Here is a 15,840-nt window from a genome sequence, read left to right on the forward strand (position 1 = left end):
ATGTGAGTTTATATCTGTAAATATGTATATAAATGTACATTTCTAAAATATGTATTTAGAAAAATGTCAAAAATTTCGATAAATGTTTTATCATAAGACAAAATTTTGTAATTCTGCCATATTTTCAGATTTCAAATTTCATCACACTCTAGATTCATGAAGGATTTATATTTGAGACAAGATTTATACTTATTTTAGAAATCTCAGTGTTGGGAGTCTCTGTAACTTTGTGAAGATTGAGGAGACTGACTTCCTAGATTTAGCAGGTTTTTGTAGGGTTTTTTCCCCCTCATTTCCTTCCAACCTCTTTCCACGACAGCTGGAAGTCAGTCTACCTTCTCTCTGTTCCAAACCTGCAGCCAACTCTGGAAATTCTACTATCTTGCTTCACTAGCCCCATTCCTTCTTTCCCTTCTTTTTCTGTTTTGTTCGTTTATTCCGTTTAGTTTAAAAAAACAAAAAACAAAAAATAACCTCGGACATTGTCTTAGCTGGAGATTCATTTTTTTACTGAGCAACTTGGGATATATATCTCTATAAGACTGGAACTCCATCTTTGAGGGTACAGAGAGTCCCTGAGAGGAGAGAGGTTTTCCAGTATATAATTAAACTCCAGGGTCTTGGAGTGACATGTGAAAAATGTTATGAGATCCAGCAGATAGAGCACTGACTGGCAAAGAGCCTGAAGAAGCCTCCCAGTGGAGAGAAAGAAACACTCAGCGTGGACAAGAAAGGGGCAAAGAGTACAGCTGGGAAAACAGATTATTTTCTCTCTACGAATTATGGTGAGACTCCAGGCAGTTATGAGTGGGTAAGCTTTACTTGGATAAATACAATTGATGAAGATTGCTTTCAGTATAAAATACTAGATATGAATTAAGAAAAATAAGAATGGAGAGTCTGGAGAGAGTGGGAACCATTTTGTTATTTCCTCCATTATATTATTTTCTAGGTTACTTCAATTCTACCCTATACTTTCCAGGGTTATCTTTATATGAATGATCAACATTTCCTCACTAGAAACTTCTTGACCTCTTTTTCTCAATTGCAACTTTCCCTGTTTCCTTTTTGTTGTTTTTCTAATTCTGCAAGCAATTAGCTATATGAGAAATAATGTATTTAATAATATATACCTGTCTCTTTGTCAGAAAAATGGCAATTACCATTCATGCATTTTATGAGAATTGAGTTCATAGATGTAAGTACTTAAACAGTGTTTAACATATGGTGCTAAACAAATGATAGTTGTCTCTATTTATCTAGTCCATCACATGATACTTCAGTCATCTCTACTGAGGTAGTACTTCTTTCAAAACATGGATTATATCATTCACAGGTTTTAGTATAAAAGCTAGGTCAAAATAGAGTTTTAATGAATGAATGATGTTTATTTTATGTTAAATATTAGTATAGTTTGATTTTCCTGTCTCTTTCTTTTCAATCCCATGGACTATAGCCTGCCAGGTTCCTCCATCCATGGAATTCTCCAGTCAAGAATACTGGAGTGGGTGTAGCCATTCCCTCCTCCAGGGGATCTTCCTGACCCAGGGATTAACCCAGGTCACCTACATTGCAGGCAGATTCCTTACCATCTAAGCCACCAAGGAAGCCCATATTTTTCAAGTTATTTTTCATCATTTTATTTGCATTTGTAATTTCCTTGGACTACATTACTCTAAATGTTTTCTAAATGAATATCATGGATTTTTTTCATTTTTTAAAATTTCTTGCACTTAACAAAAAGTTTCTGCAAACTGCTCTGTGTATCCAATAACAAATCAATGTCAGAAAGGGAATTTAGGTGATTTGCCACCTGTGGCTAGGGATGCTCTGGTGGCGCCAGGTCAACACTGAAGGCAATGTGGAGCTGTAGAGTCAATTCCTTAGCTGGAACAGTGCTTTAGTTTATATTTCTGGTGTATAGGGGATGACATATTTTTCTAATTATTTCTAGAATAATCTCTTTTTCTTACAAAAGTGGTTTCTAACATTGGGTACATATTAGAATCACCTGGGGAGCATTCAAATTAAGAATGGGGAAGGGAGGGGCTTGTATCGGTGGTGATCTAGTCACTAAGTCATCTCGGACTCTTGCGACACCATGGACTGTAGCCTGCTAAGCTCCTCTGTCCATGGAATTCTCCAGACAAGAATACTGGTGTGGGTTGCCAGTTCCTTCTCCAGGGGATCTTCCTGACCCAGGAATTGAATCCAGGTCTCCTGCATTTCAGGCAGGTTCTTTACCAACTGAGCTATGAGGGGTTTGTATTAGTAGGTTTTAAAATCTCTGGAGGTGATCTTAGTTGCTATAGGCCTGAGAATCACTGCCCTACAAGCCAGTATCCTCAGTTCCAAACCCTAATACAAAGCACCTGGGATCTCCACTAAGTGCTTAAATAGGCCCTGCAGGAAATAAATTCTAAGAGGGAGGAGCCTTTTTTCCCTTTATTGCCCTTTGAATCAAGACTGCAAGTTGACTCTACCCTGGGTCTCCAGTCTCCTGGCCTGCCTTGCAGATTTTGGATTTATCAGACCTACAAAAGGGTGAGTCAGTTCCTTAAAATAAATTTCTCTCTCTCACATACCTATTAGTTCTTTTCTTTTTCTCCAGAGAAGCTAAGCTCTAGTCTGAAATGGGCTTTATCTTTAAACCTTCAATTTAGTTCAGTCACTCAGTCATGTCCGACTCTTTGTGACCTCATGGACTGCAGCACACCAGGCCTCCCTGTCCGTCACCAACTCCCGGAACTTACTCAAACTTATGTCCATCAAGTCGGTGATGCCATCCAACCATCTCATCCTCTGTCTTTCCCTTCTCCTCCTGCTTTCAGTCTTTCCAAACATCAGGGTCTTTTCCAATGAGTTAATTCTTTGCATCAGGTGGCCAAATTATTGGAGCTTCAGCTTCAGCATCAGTCCTTTGAATGAATACTCAGGACTGATTTCCTTTAGAATTGATTGGTTGAATCTCCTTGCTGTTTCCAAGAGACTCTCAAGAGTCTTCTCCAACACCACAGTTCAAAAGCATCAATTTTTCGGCACTCAGCTTTCTTTATAGTCCAAATCTCACATCCATACATGACTACTGGAAAAACCATAGCCTTGACTAGACGGACCTTTGTTGGCAAAGTAATCTGTCTGCTTTTTAATATGCTGTCTAGGTTTGTCAGTTTTTCTTCCAAAGAGCAAGCATCTTTTAATTTCATGGCTGCAGTCACCATCTGAAGTGAGTTTGGAGCCCAAAAAATAAAGTCTGTCACTGTTTCCATTGTTTCTCCATCTATTTGCCATGAAGTGATGGGACTGGATGCCATGATCTTAGTTTTCTGAATGTTGGGTTTTAAGCCAACTTTTTCACTTTCCTCTTTCACTTTCATCAAGAGGCTCTTTATTTCTTCTTCACTTTCTGCCATAAGGGTGGTGTCATCTGAATATCTGAGATTATTGATATTTGTCCCAGCCACCTTGATTCCAGCTTGTGCTTCTTTCAACCTTAGAAACCAGTTTACATTTGGACCAACTAAAATCTGGAAAGATGAAATGTCTTGTAAGGTTCTCAAAGTAATTAGAGATGATAGGTTGTTGAAACGTAAGTCTGTCTGACTCTGAATTAAAACTTGACTGATGCAAACTTAATAGTTATGTGATATGCCGGCATATTTCAAAGTAAATCACAGACCCTGTAACAGGATTCCATGTTGCTGGTTTTCACATTTCTTGGACATTCTTTTGTTATTCTTGTGGATTCTAGACAGGGTTTTGTTCATATCCCTTTATAGCCCCTGAAAACATTTGGAAAGCAATGCTTGATATGGTATAAATTAAATAGCTTTGTAGTGTTTTGAAGATATGATTAAAGTCCTTGTGGCCTTTGGTGCTCAGCCATTACACAGAGTTTGAATTTACCCCAGTGAGTTGTTTAGAGAAACTGACTTTTCAATATATCCATTTTCTTGATAAACACTTTACAGTGGTTTTATTTTGATGGCAAAATATTTACTGTTTCTATCTTGTGAACTGAAAAACGGAAGGGTTAGGATATAAGGATTAAAATAAAACAAAGTGCTTAAGTACAAAGGACTACCTCAGAACTAATGGGATTTATACAAGCACAGTTTCTCAGTATATGCTTACTTATATAATTTTTGCCCCTACTTGCTGTGTTAGGTCATTTTGAAAGCTTTTAACCACCATGAACCAGCCTGGTTTTTAGTTGCCTTGTGGAGCAGAGGTGTTAATTACCTTATTCGAACCTCCATGATATGCATGGTGAGCCCTAGAATTCCTGAGGTAGACCCAGGCCATCTTTTTTGCCATCTGTTACTCAGGTGCCCTGGGGCACCTATCTTTATTTTTTCCCTCAATATTTTCCCCACTGTTGTCATTCAGAATGACATTTACATTTTTATTAAGCTGAAAAATAACAATAAAAACCTAAACAGCCCCTTAGAGGGAAAAACAGTTAATCATAACAGTATTGTACAGTCTTTATTCATCCTTGTGAGATTTCTAAACATCATTGTTTTGTGTTTGTTTATGAATGCATACTTGCTTTGTAGTTACTTAGAAAGCTATGAGAGTCTCCAGGTTGAAGCTATTGACTGCAGGCCCATTCCCTGTTCCTTTTTCAAAAACTTTTTTTAAAAATTGCTACCCCTATTAAATCAAATTGATAAAATGAGGGTGACAAAAGAATTACAATATTTGTATTCTGGTCTTTGACTTATTATGGATTTTTGAGTGTGTTAAACATATGGTTTTACTCACACAGCAATGGCTTTAACTTTTCTGTGTATTTTTCTGAGAACAATGATGTTTAAGCAATGCAACATTGATCGATCCAAACTTCAACAGTCTTCTATTTATCCCAGTTCTCCCACTCTTCCTTTCCCCAAATAGACCAGAATATATATTTGGGGGGAATAAATATCTACAGGATGATCAACCTAACAGTAGATTTCCTATCAGTGCAACTCTAGTAAATGAAGTTACGTCTGAGTAACTTGCTTTGTTCACAGTGCTAGAAAATTGGGCTGATCTCAGTCAGTCAAAAGTGATTGAACTGTAGTTGGTGTTATTGTCAGTTTTCCACTTTCTGGTTTTATGCTGCTGAGTCCTGACCCTTCTTTTCTTTTCAGTCTCCTTTTCCCACTTGTTTAGCTCATCTCTGCTCACATTCAAACAGATGAAGATAGCAACTGTGCAGTCAGGATTTTGCCTCAGATCAAAACATATTCCACAAAACATCCTTGGACATCTAGAAAAGAACAGTCATCTATATGTTTCTCTTAATTTACAACAATCTCGTCTTGAAAGAAGTATATACTTTGTATCATTTGTGATTCTAGAAATCTTATGGATTTAGTATAGTCTGCTTTCCTTGCATTTACTACACTTGGCAGACTCAGCAACTTTCAAGGCTTATTAAATTTATCAAAGCCTAAGGAAAAGAACAAATATATTGGTGAAACTAGGCTGTGTCATGATCACAGAAGATTGCCAATGTGATGGAGCCTGACCTAATGAAAAAATGTAATGCTGGAGTTAAGACTGAGCAGGTACAATACACTTAGCAGCTTGGCTTTCTTAAGGAATTTGAACCTCATGATGTTAGGTAGCTTTCCTTTTGTTGCATACTGGTTGGCAATCTGAGATGACAATATTACTGGTTGAAACCAGTTATGAATGCTGTAAAGCAGCAGTCTCCGACTTTTTAGCATCAGGGACCTGGTTTCATGGAAGACAATTTTTCCACGGAAAGAGTTGGAGAAGATTCAAGTGGTAATGTGAGCGATGGGAAAAGCAGATAAAGCTTTGCTCCCTTACCTGCTGCTTACCTCCTGCTGTGTGGCCCAGTTCCTAGAAGACCACAAACTGGTCCACAGCCCAGATGTTGGGGACCCCTGCTTTAAAGCAACAGTGGGAATACTCACATTCCTTGCCATAGGTGGAAGGGAATACTGACATTCCTTGCCATAGGTGGAAGGGAATACTGACATTCCTTGCCATAGGTGGAAGGGAATACTGACATTCCTTGCCATAGGTGGAAGGGAATACTGACAATCCTTGCCATAGGTGGAGGAATATCTAGAAATTTCTGCCCAGTAAAGATTCTTTTACTTTACCTTTAGGTTGTTATTTTCTAGAATGAGTGACTGAAATTAATATTTTCACTTGTCCATTGTAAGTGTGTGATGTATCATAGGAAAAATACCAAAGGATCTGTGGTATATGGGCTACCACCTCCTTGAAGTAAGAGCAGATTGTGCACCATATCTTAGTTCTGGCATAAAAATGCACATGCTAAGAATGTGAACACATGTACCACAAATTATAAAAGTCAGTTACATTTGGAAATATATAAAAATATGTAAGACAATATATATTTTATATCTGTGAACATTCATTATATTCATCAAGTCTTTCATGAGTAAAATGCTCCTACTTGTGGTAGTGAAATTATGTTAAGATCATTGTTTATCTTAGTCTCATGGATTGAATAAAAAGAGCCATGTCTTCCTCAGACATAACAATGGTCAGCTTGGCCGTTAATGAGTGTGATTGAGTTTTCTAGAGTTGGCAGTGGCATAGTGCTGTTTCCATGGTAAGAGGGTGACTACTTCATTAGAGACAACAATTCACCTGAGGGTGTAGTCAGAATATAATATTTTTGGCAAACTCTGTTTTTGTTATATTCATAAGTGAGAACTAAAATATGCTAAAAAATAAGTGCTAGGAGTCTTTGAAACTAAGTACAAGTGTTGTGTTACCAAATGAAAGTCACTCAGTTGTGTCCAACTCATGGAATTCTCCAGGCCAGAATACTGGACTGGGTAGCCTTTCTCTTCTCCAGGAGATCTTCCCAACCCAGGGATCAAACCCAGGTCTCCCACATTGCAAGCTAATTCTTTACCAGCTAAGCCACAAGGGAAACCACAAGGGAAGCCCAAGAATACTGGAGTGGGTAGCCTATCCCTTCTCTAGCTGATCTTCCTGACCCAGGAATCAAACAGGAGTCTCCTGCATTACAGGCTGATTCTTTACCAACTGAGCTATGAGGTGTTATCAAATTAAGTATTAAAACCTTGAGTATTTTTACCTCTACTGTCATTCTATAAAGTAAATAAGTAACTGAGAATTTTATATTTGGAGTATTTTGTCATTGGAAAAGACCCTGAAGATGGGAAAAATTGAAGGCAGGAGGAGAAGGGGATGACAGAGGATGAGATAGTTGGACAGCATCACTGACTTGATGGACATGAGTTTAAGTAAGCTCCAGGAGTTGGTGATGGACAGGGAAGCCTGGCATGTTGCAGTCCAAGGGGCTGCAGAGTCAGACATGACTGAGTGGCTGAACTGACTGACAAATTTTGTCAAAATGCCTCTGTTTAAATGTTAATCATATGATTTTAAAGTGAGTCCAAGAAGGCAGTTATAAATAAAATCAACATTATGTGCCTTCTAATGGCATGTATTAGGAAATTAAAAGAATTACATTTTATGAAATCCCTGGATCTCACCATAATATAAAGGATTACAGGGGATATAACACTATTTTAAAGTACTTTGATGTGTAAGCTTTCTTGGCTAAAACAGAGTAATGGGTACTTGGTTTACTGGACTGCCTGAAGCTGGTTACTTCCCTGAGAATTACCATAGAGGTGCAAAGAAGAGCAACCCAGGCAAAGCTGAACAGACTGTCTGGGTTGAAGAAGTTGATATTGAGAAACTGAGGAGTCTAAGATAGATTTCATAGGACAGAATATTGAAGAAAAGACAGATGCAGAGAGAACTCCAGGTATCTTCAGAGAAAGTCCTCAAATATCCACTTGAGAATTGATGAGTGTGTATATTGCAGAACTCTCTGAAGCTGAGAACAAACAATGCAAAATATGAGAGATGATGGTGACTGCTTCTCACACAGTGCTGAGTATGGTGACTTTTCAAATCCAGTGTACTAGCAGCCTTACATGGAAGGCTCTTGCCTCAGCTGTGGGAAATAATTAAACCTAGGTAAGCCCTGCATGGGTCCTACCTACCAAATTTTAATACCAAATCCTAAAAGTATCAAAATGGTTAATTTTTAATTACTCCCCTATTTCCAGTCTTGCTTTGCTCCAGTTTCCTCATATTTTAATTTTGTTGATTATCAAATATTCACTTCAGTTCAGTCACTCAGTTGTGTCTAATTCTTTGCAACCCCATGAACTGCAGCACGCCAGGCCTCCCTGTCCATCACCAACTCCCAGAGTCCACCCAAACCCGTCCCCATAGAGTCGGTGATGCCATCCAACCATTTCACCGTCTGTCGTCCCCTTCTCCTTCTGCCCTCAATCTTTCCCATCATCAGGGTCTTTTCAAATGAGTCAGCTCTTTGCATCAGGTAGCCAAAGTATTGGAGTTTCAGCTTCAACATCAGTCCTACTAATGAACACCCAGGACTGATCTCCTTTAGGATGGACCGGTTGGATCTCCTTGCAGTCCAAGGGACTCTCAAGAGTCTTCTCCAACACCACAGTTCAAAAGCATCAATTCTTTGCCACTCAGCTTTCTTTATAGTCCAACTCTCATATCCATACATGACTACTGAAAAAACCATAGCCTTGACTAGACGGACCTTTGTTGGCAAAGTAATGCCTCTGCTTTTTAATATGCTGTCTAGGTTGGTCATAACTTTCCTTCCAAGGAGTAAGCGTCTTTTAATTTCATGGCTGCGATCACCATCTGCAGTGATTTTGGAGCCCCCCAAAAATAAAGTGAGCCACTGTTTCTACTGTTTCCCCATCTATTTGCCATGAGGTGATGGGACTGGATGCCATGATCTTAGTTTTCTGAATGTTGAGCTTTAGGCCAACTTTTTCACTTTCCTCTTTCACTTTCATCAAGAGGCTCTTTATTTCTTCTTCACTTTCTGCCATAAGGGTGGTGTCATTTGCATATCTGAGGTTATTGATATTTATCCCAGCAATCTTGATTCCATCTGGTGCTTCCTCCAGCCCAGCATTTCTCATGATGTATTCTGCATATAAGTTAAATAAGCAGGGAGACAATATACAGCCTTGACATACTCCTTTTCCTATTTGGAATTAATAGAACATGGATTTTGTTTGGGGATGAAATGCATTTTGTTAAATCTACATTCCACCCGTCATTGCTATTCCAGGCAGATACATAGCAAAAGTTGGGCTCAAAAATGGAGTTTTCTGTGGAAGAAAAGTTTTCTACAGTTCCTAGGTAATCAAGATTTAAAAAAAAAGAAAGAAAGAAAGAAAGAAATTAGCTGAGGCAGTAGATGAAATTTGTTTTCTTACCATGAGGCAACTATAAGATTGAAAATCTTGTGCTATAAGCAAAGATATAGGCATAAGGAACATCAATAAGCCACTACACTTAAAGTGTTTCCCTCCAGGCTTTTTATTAAGTAAATAAACAAATGTCCATTTGGCTAAGCCTGTATAGTTAGATTTCTGTTAAACATTGCAATGCAACACTGGTCTTGCGCAAACTGCTATTTAACCTTTGGTTTATTTTGCAACTTTGTTTTCCCATGATTTGCCAGTGTCAGTCTAGTGCAGGGATTTCAGTGGCCCCAAATCAAGTAAGCTTATGTTAATTGAATGCAGAATATAATCACATGGTAAATACAGAATTTTGCTTTCCCCCCACCACCCGCACCCCGGCCTTACTACCTAGAAAAAAAAAATATTTTGACTTTATAAAGTAATGTAACTTACTGGATGATTTTTTTTTTTTTTTTGCCTATGAAGTATTGAATATTCAGAGTTAAGGTTATAACCCAAATTTACAGTAACATAAGCTAGGTTACAGAGGGCAGATAAATTAGACAACGATCATAGCATTTGTTTCAAATATTTGACCCTGGAATATGTTAACAGTGAATGCTAGCATGGGTATTTTAAAACTTTGCCCTATTACTGAAACTGTAGAAAACTGAAACTCAAAAAGGATGAATGTTAGTGTTATGTAAATCAGCCCCATATATATTATCATGGCTGTGTTTTGCAGATATTATATTTAATTCTAAATTTTGCACATGTGTGAATAGAGTCCATTTTAGGCTGGGAAAGCCTTCTAAAGCCAGATATTTCTTTCTCTCAATGTATTAACAAGTACTGACAAATGTTAACATATTTGGTAAATACTGGCAAACTGGGCAAAGACGCAACTATGATAAAGTTACCAATTTGGAACATGTTTTAAAGACAACTAAATTCTGAAGAGAAAAATGAGAGATGTAGCTAAAATTAAGTGAATCAGTTTCCATAAATATCTTGACACATATCAGTTGATGGATGAAATCTAGCACAGTGTAATGAAAACTATTGAAACCAGCAATTGAGTTAAAGTAACAAGAGAAAGTTGACATCAATCAGTCAATCAAAAAATCAGTTGAACAACACCATATAAATTTGTAAACACACATGAAATTCCAAGTCATTACAATTTGGTGACTTTGTGAGTTAAAAAACAAAGCATATAGAAGACACTTGGAGATTCAGTTTACTGACACCTTGCTTTGACTCAGTGTCAGGATTGTGATTAAAACAAACAAACAAACAAACAAAAAAAAAACGAATGTGCTCTAAGGCTGATTTGATGAAAGAACAAGGGGAAGTTCAGAATTATTCTCTAATCCAGTCTGCTGGCCTCAAAATTCATTCCCCAGATCAGCAGCCTCAGTAATATTTGAGAAATTACTTCAGATAAGAATTCTTGGACCACCTCCTCTCTGTACTACCAGAGAATGAAACATTATGAAGGAGACCCAGATATTTTTGGTTAACCAGAGCCCTCCATGTGATTCTGATACACACTCAAGATTGAGAATCACTGCTGTGCTCCATTTTTCAGTAAAATGAGTAAGTTGAGCTAAATGGTCCTGGCAGATAATATTTTTATGGGATAGGAGTCACTGAAAGATACAAATTGTTAGCCTGGGAAGTAGATAAGTTTCACACATTTTAAGATTTTTCCCAGAAAGCACTGCCACCCAGAAACACATTTTAACTCAACATAAGGAGTTATGTTTCCTTATGGAACATAAGTAGTCATCTTTCAGGATCTTTCAATTGCTGAGAGGCGACTCAAATTTTTGCGTATATAAAATCCACTTAAGGGAACTTTTTAATACTTCTAGGGAAGGTTCTATTAGCCAACATTTTTCATAAGAATCAAAGTTGTTTCAAAATCAGATGGTTTCCTAAGGACCCTTTGAGAAATGAAAGAACTGTCTGGAAGGAAATAAGGTTTCATCTCCAACTGCTGGCATGACAAAGTTATAGAGTTTTTTTTTTTTTTTTTTAACAAGAAGTTGGATGTTAAGTATTATGTCTAAAATCCACTGTTAGCTTGAGGTGTCATGACCTTATGTGGAACTAAGATTTCATGTGGGATTTCCCTGGTGACTCAGTGGTAAAGAATCTGCCTGCCAAAGTCGGAGACTCAAGAGACATGGGTTCGATGCCTGGGTCAGGAAGATCCCTTGGAGAAGGAAATGGCAATCCAATCCAATACCTGAATGGAAGCAGAGCTTGGTGATTATAGTCCATGGGTTTGCAAAAGAATCAGACAGGACTTAATGACTAAAGAACACAATTTCATGTAGTTAAAGTAGATAACTTGTTAAGTGATGAAGTCAATCAAAATAGCAAGCTTGCAGAGTTGATGCGTAACAAGCTTTCTTAACTGATTGGTGTTGTTTTTGACTAACTTATCCAGGTGTCAAATGGGCACAAATTTGGTCTGTAAAAACCGTAATATATAACCAGATTCCAGGAAGTCTCTAGCATTTAGAACAATGTGTCTTAGCTTCAAGGGCTGACCATATTTCTTATTACCATTGTGATTTTTTTGGGTGCATGAGTTTTGGATTTTTATCCTTTATTGAATCTGCTGTTGAATAATGTCTATATTTTTGTAAAGGTAGTAGTTTCTGGAAAAATTCTTCTTTAAAAGGTTCTAGGCTATTCAATAAACTGCATTTTTAAGGTAAAATTTTTCTTTTTTAAGCCTCTGATTCTTCTCTAAATTAGATAGTGTTGATGATGATATGCCACCTTATGGCATAGTAATATCAATTTAGGGATTAAGGTTGTGTTTGACTTAAGACTACTGATATTTTGAAAGGGAATGAGAGACGATAGATGGGTTGGTCAGCCTGTGCAGTCTAGCTTGGAAAGGGCTACTGACTTTCTGTAAGAATCATAATGAAACCCACTAGGCTTGCAGACAGAAAGCATCAGGCTTGAGGAGAATTCTGGCACCAGGTCATTCACCCTACCAGTACTTTTGTTTTTAATACCTGCTGGAGTTTACTAAGTTAATTGCTGTCTCTCTGCTTACACCATAAGAAAGGCATAGCCTTTCTTGGAGAACTGGGGCAGTCTCCAGGGAACAACAAGTAGAAAGTTTTAATTCTAAAAACGGTCTTTTCTGATAGCTGTCTCATAGTGAAAAAGTTCTGCTGCTTTGAATCAACACACTCTTTTCACATGTATCACACATGGACATAACTGAGTACATGACTGAATACACACACAAAAATATATAACATTGTGGATTATTACTTATTGTGTTCAGATATATATTAGTGCAGATGAGCACAAGTTACTTCAACATATTAAATTTTAGTTGATTATTTCAACTGACACGAAGCATGGAATAATTATTGATTCCTAGATTATTTTAAGATCTTGGATTGTTCAGAGTAGATAACTTCAATTTTATCTAATTATATTGATAATGTTTGCTTTTCATAGGATAATAACTAAGTGTGAATACTCCTACCCTCACCCCCAAGCCCTCTTTGAGTAGCATTGTGTGATATGTCTTCTCATGTCATTTTTACTATCACATTATATGTTTGTATATTTCTAGATTTTGGTCTCCAACAGTGTATTAAACGGACTTTTAAAAGAGATTTTCCCCCATCTTTTTTTTTTTTTTTCTTTTGAATCTTCACCAGAGATCCACATAAGCCCAGCAGCATGACTAATTTGTAATGCCATTCTGAAAAATTACCCTTCTTTCTGGTATTTTGCTCAGGAAGAATGATAAAGCCTAAAATGCTAATTGCCAATTTATTTTTCAGGTCTCTAACAAGATGAAGTGTTAACAGAACTTGACTTGACAGCATTATCATCAGTGGTTCCATAAAATCCAAAAATGAGTTAGAGCAAATTGTGGTCAGAATAGGGCAAACCCGTCATTCTAAACTCTGGTGAAAAGTGAAGTGAAGTGAAGTCACTCAGTCGTGTCTGACTCTTTGCCACCCCATGGACTGTAGCCTATTAGGCTCCTCAGTCCACGGAATTTTCCAGGCAAGAGTACTGGAGTGGGTTGTCATTTCCTTCTCCAGAGGATCTTCACAACCCAGGAATCGAAACCGGGTCTCCCGCACTGCAGGCAGACGCTTTCCAGATCTCTCATAATTCAGGTGTCTTTCAATGAAAATGTCAAATAATTCTATTTTCATCTGAAATGTGTTTTTTAAAACATTGTCTGATTGGTGTTATGGATTGAAAATTCAAGAAGACATTCTTCCATCCTATTTAAATAGAATCATTCCCTTCCACTGACTAGTTCACGCATCTTGAGGATGACACGTTCTACCATAAGCATGGGGTAAAGAGTTTGGTGATTTAATACTATTACTAATAAAATTTTTAAAACAGAATATGGGCAAATTAAATGTTTTTTTTAATCTCTTAACAATTAAAACATAAAATAGTTTAAAAATTCAAGCCACAGGCACAGACAAAACTAATTTTTTCTTGCTTACCTCTCTTGGCCTTTTCTCCATTGATGCGTGTGCTAATCACTATTAATGCTGGGTTGGCCAAAAGTCCTCTCAGGTTTTTCCATAAGATGTTATGGAAGAATTCAAACAGACTTTTGGCCAACATAATATTTTCCTGTCTTATATCACAATACATATTCAAAAAAGAATCTATAATAAGCATACTTATGTGCATACACATATCATGACATTTTTCTTTATATACATCATGCCATCTACCCTGATGTTGATAGTTAGTCCCTATCACTTTAATCAATAAATAAACCCATAGATTAATTTGGAATTAGTAGGTCACTAATGGCAACCCACTCCAGTACCCTTGCCTGGAGAATCCCAGGAACGGGGGAGCATGGTGGGCTGCCGTGTATGGGGTCACACAGAGTCGGACACGACTGAAGTGACTTAGCAGCAGCAGCAGCAGTAAGTAATGGCACCCCACTCCGGTACTCTTGTCTGGATAATCCCATGGAGAGAGGAACCTGGTAGGCTCCAGTCCAGGGGGTCGCTAAGAGTCGGACACAATTGAGTGACTTCACTTTCGCTTTTCACTTTCATGCATTGGAGAAGGAAATGGCAACCCACTCCAGTGTTCTTTCCTGGAGAATCCCAGGGACGGAGGAGCCTGGTGGGCTGCCGTCTGTGGGGTCGCGCAGAGTTGGACAGGACTGAAGCGACTTAGCAGCAGCAGTAGCAATAAGTATATGCATTTGATATAGTCATATAGTCCTCAAAGAGTTATACTCATTTATATGCTCACCAGCAATGAATATATTGTTTTTAATTTGATACTGAATAGAAAGTAAACAAAGGTACTAATTCACTTTTTTTTTTTTTTAATGGATGCCTATCATGGCAATGAGGAAAGAATATAGTGATCTTTATGAAGTTGTATAATAGCTCGGATAATGATTTTTAATATCATGATTATGTTATGATTTCAGTAAGTGGTAAATATTAATATGATATAGTAACTTCCTAAACTTTTTCCAGTGTATATTGATCTGAATGCCTGAATTTACTTAATGTAAGGCAGGAGCTGAACAGTAACAGTAAATTAAGTTTATGGATAACTAGTCTGAATGAACAGAAAGTAGTTCATCTTTTGTAGCGATTTAGCCTTCTGCTTTGGAGAAGGCAATGGCACCCCACTCTAGTACTCTTGCCTGAAAAATCCCATGGATGGAGGAGCCTGGTAGGCTGCAGTCCATGGGGTCTCTAAGAGTCGGACAGGAGTGAGCGACTTCACTTTCACTTTTCTCTTTTCATGCACTGGAGAAGGAAATGGCAACCCACTCCAGTATTCTTGCCTGGAGAATCCCAGGGACGACAGAACCTGGTGGGCTGCCGTCTATGGGGTCACACAGAGTCGGACACGACTGAAGCGACTTAGCATAGCATAGCCTTCTACTTAGTGAATTGTCAATAATTGACAATCTATGATGTACACATGTGTCACAAGAGAGTTTATCTGATTCTCACCATAACCTTACTAGCTTTGGCTTGTTATCTTTGTTTTACAAATGAGTCATTAAAAGCACATGTGTTTGTTTGACCTTAACACAGAAAATGACCTATAATTTTATTTCCATTTGCTTTTTTTAGTTACAATAACATAAAACTATTTAAATTGGTGGGAAAGTTGAATATTTTTTGCATTTACTTTGTATTTAAGGTCTGATATAGCAGTATTTAAGTTTTATTTAAAAAGAAATGCTAAGCATTTCCTAATTTAACTAAATTGCTTTGTGTGTATTCTGAGAAGTGCCTTTATCACAAAAGAACATAGTGTTCCTCTTAGGTTTGGATTATTAAAGTAATATGCAGATTTATTTTGAATATCAAATGAATAATCCATATTCTCATAAATATAAATATCCACACTATGTTTCTGTATATGTTGTTGTCAACAGCACTTCCTTATTGGTATACATACTTTAGAGAGTAAAGAACCAAATCAAATCAAGGTATTTCTATTTAGTAAAAGAAAAAACAAAACAATTTTTTGGCTGTTGTGATATGGG

General features: G+C 37.4%; 1 protein-coding gene across 1 annotated transcript in view; it reads left to right on the plus strand.

The window, feature by feature from the left end:
• Positions 1-1,767: 1,767 nt before the first annotated feature.
• The window catches only part of PCDH15 (protocadherin related 15), a 1,792,715-nt gene continuing 1,778,642 nt past the window's right edge, over positions 1,768-15,840 (plus strand). The window contains exon 1 of the mRNA XM_055560763.1: positions 1,768-2,544. The gene's annotated coding sequence lies outside the window, so the exon portion shown is untranslated. The remainder of the gene's footprint in view (positions 2,545-15,840) is intronic.

The sequence above is a fragment of the Bubalus kerabau genome, chromosome 22 (assembly GCF_029407905.1).
Source record: "Bubalus kerabau isolate K-KA32 ecotype Philippines breed swamp buffalo chromosome 22, PCC_UOA_SB_1v2, whole genome shotgun sequence".
Lineage (NCBI taxonomy): Eukaryota > Metazoa > Chordata > Mammalia > Artiodactyla > Bovidae > Bubalus > Bubalus kerabau.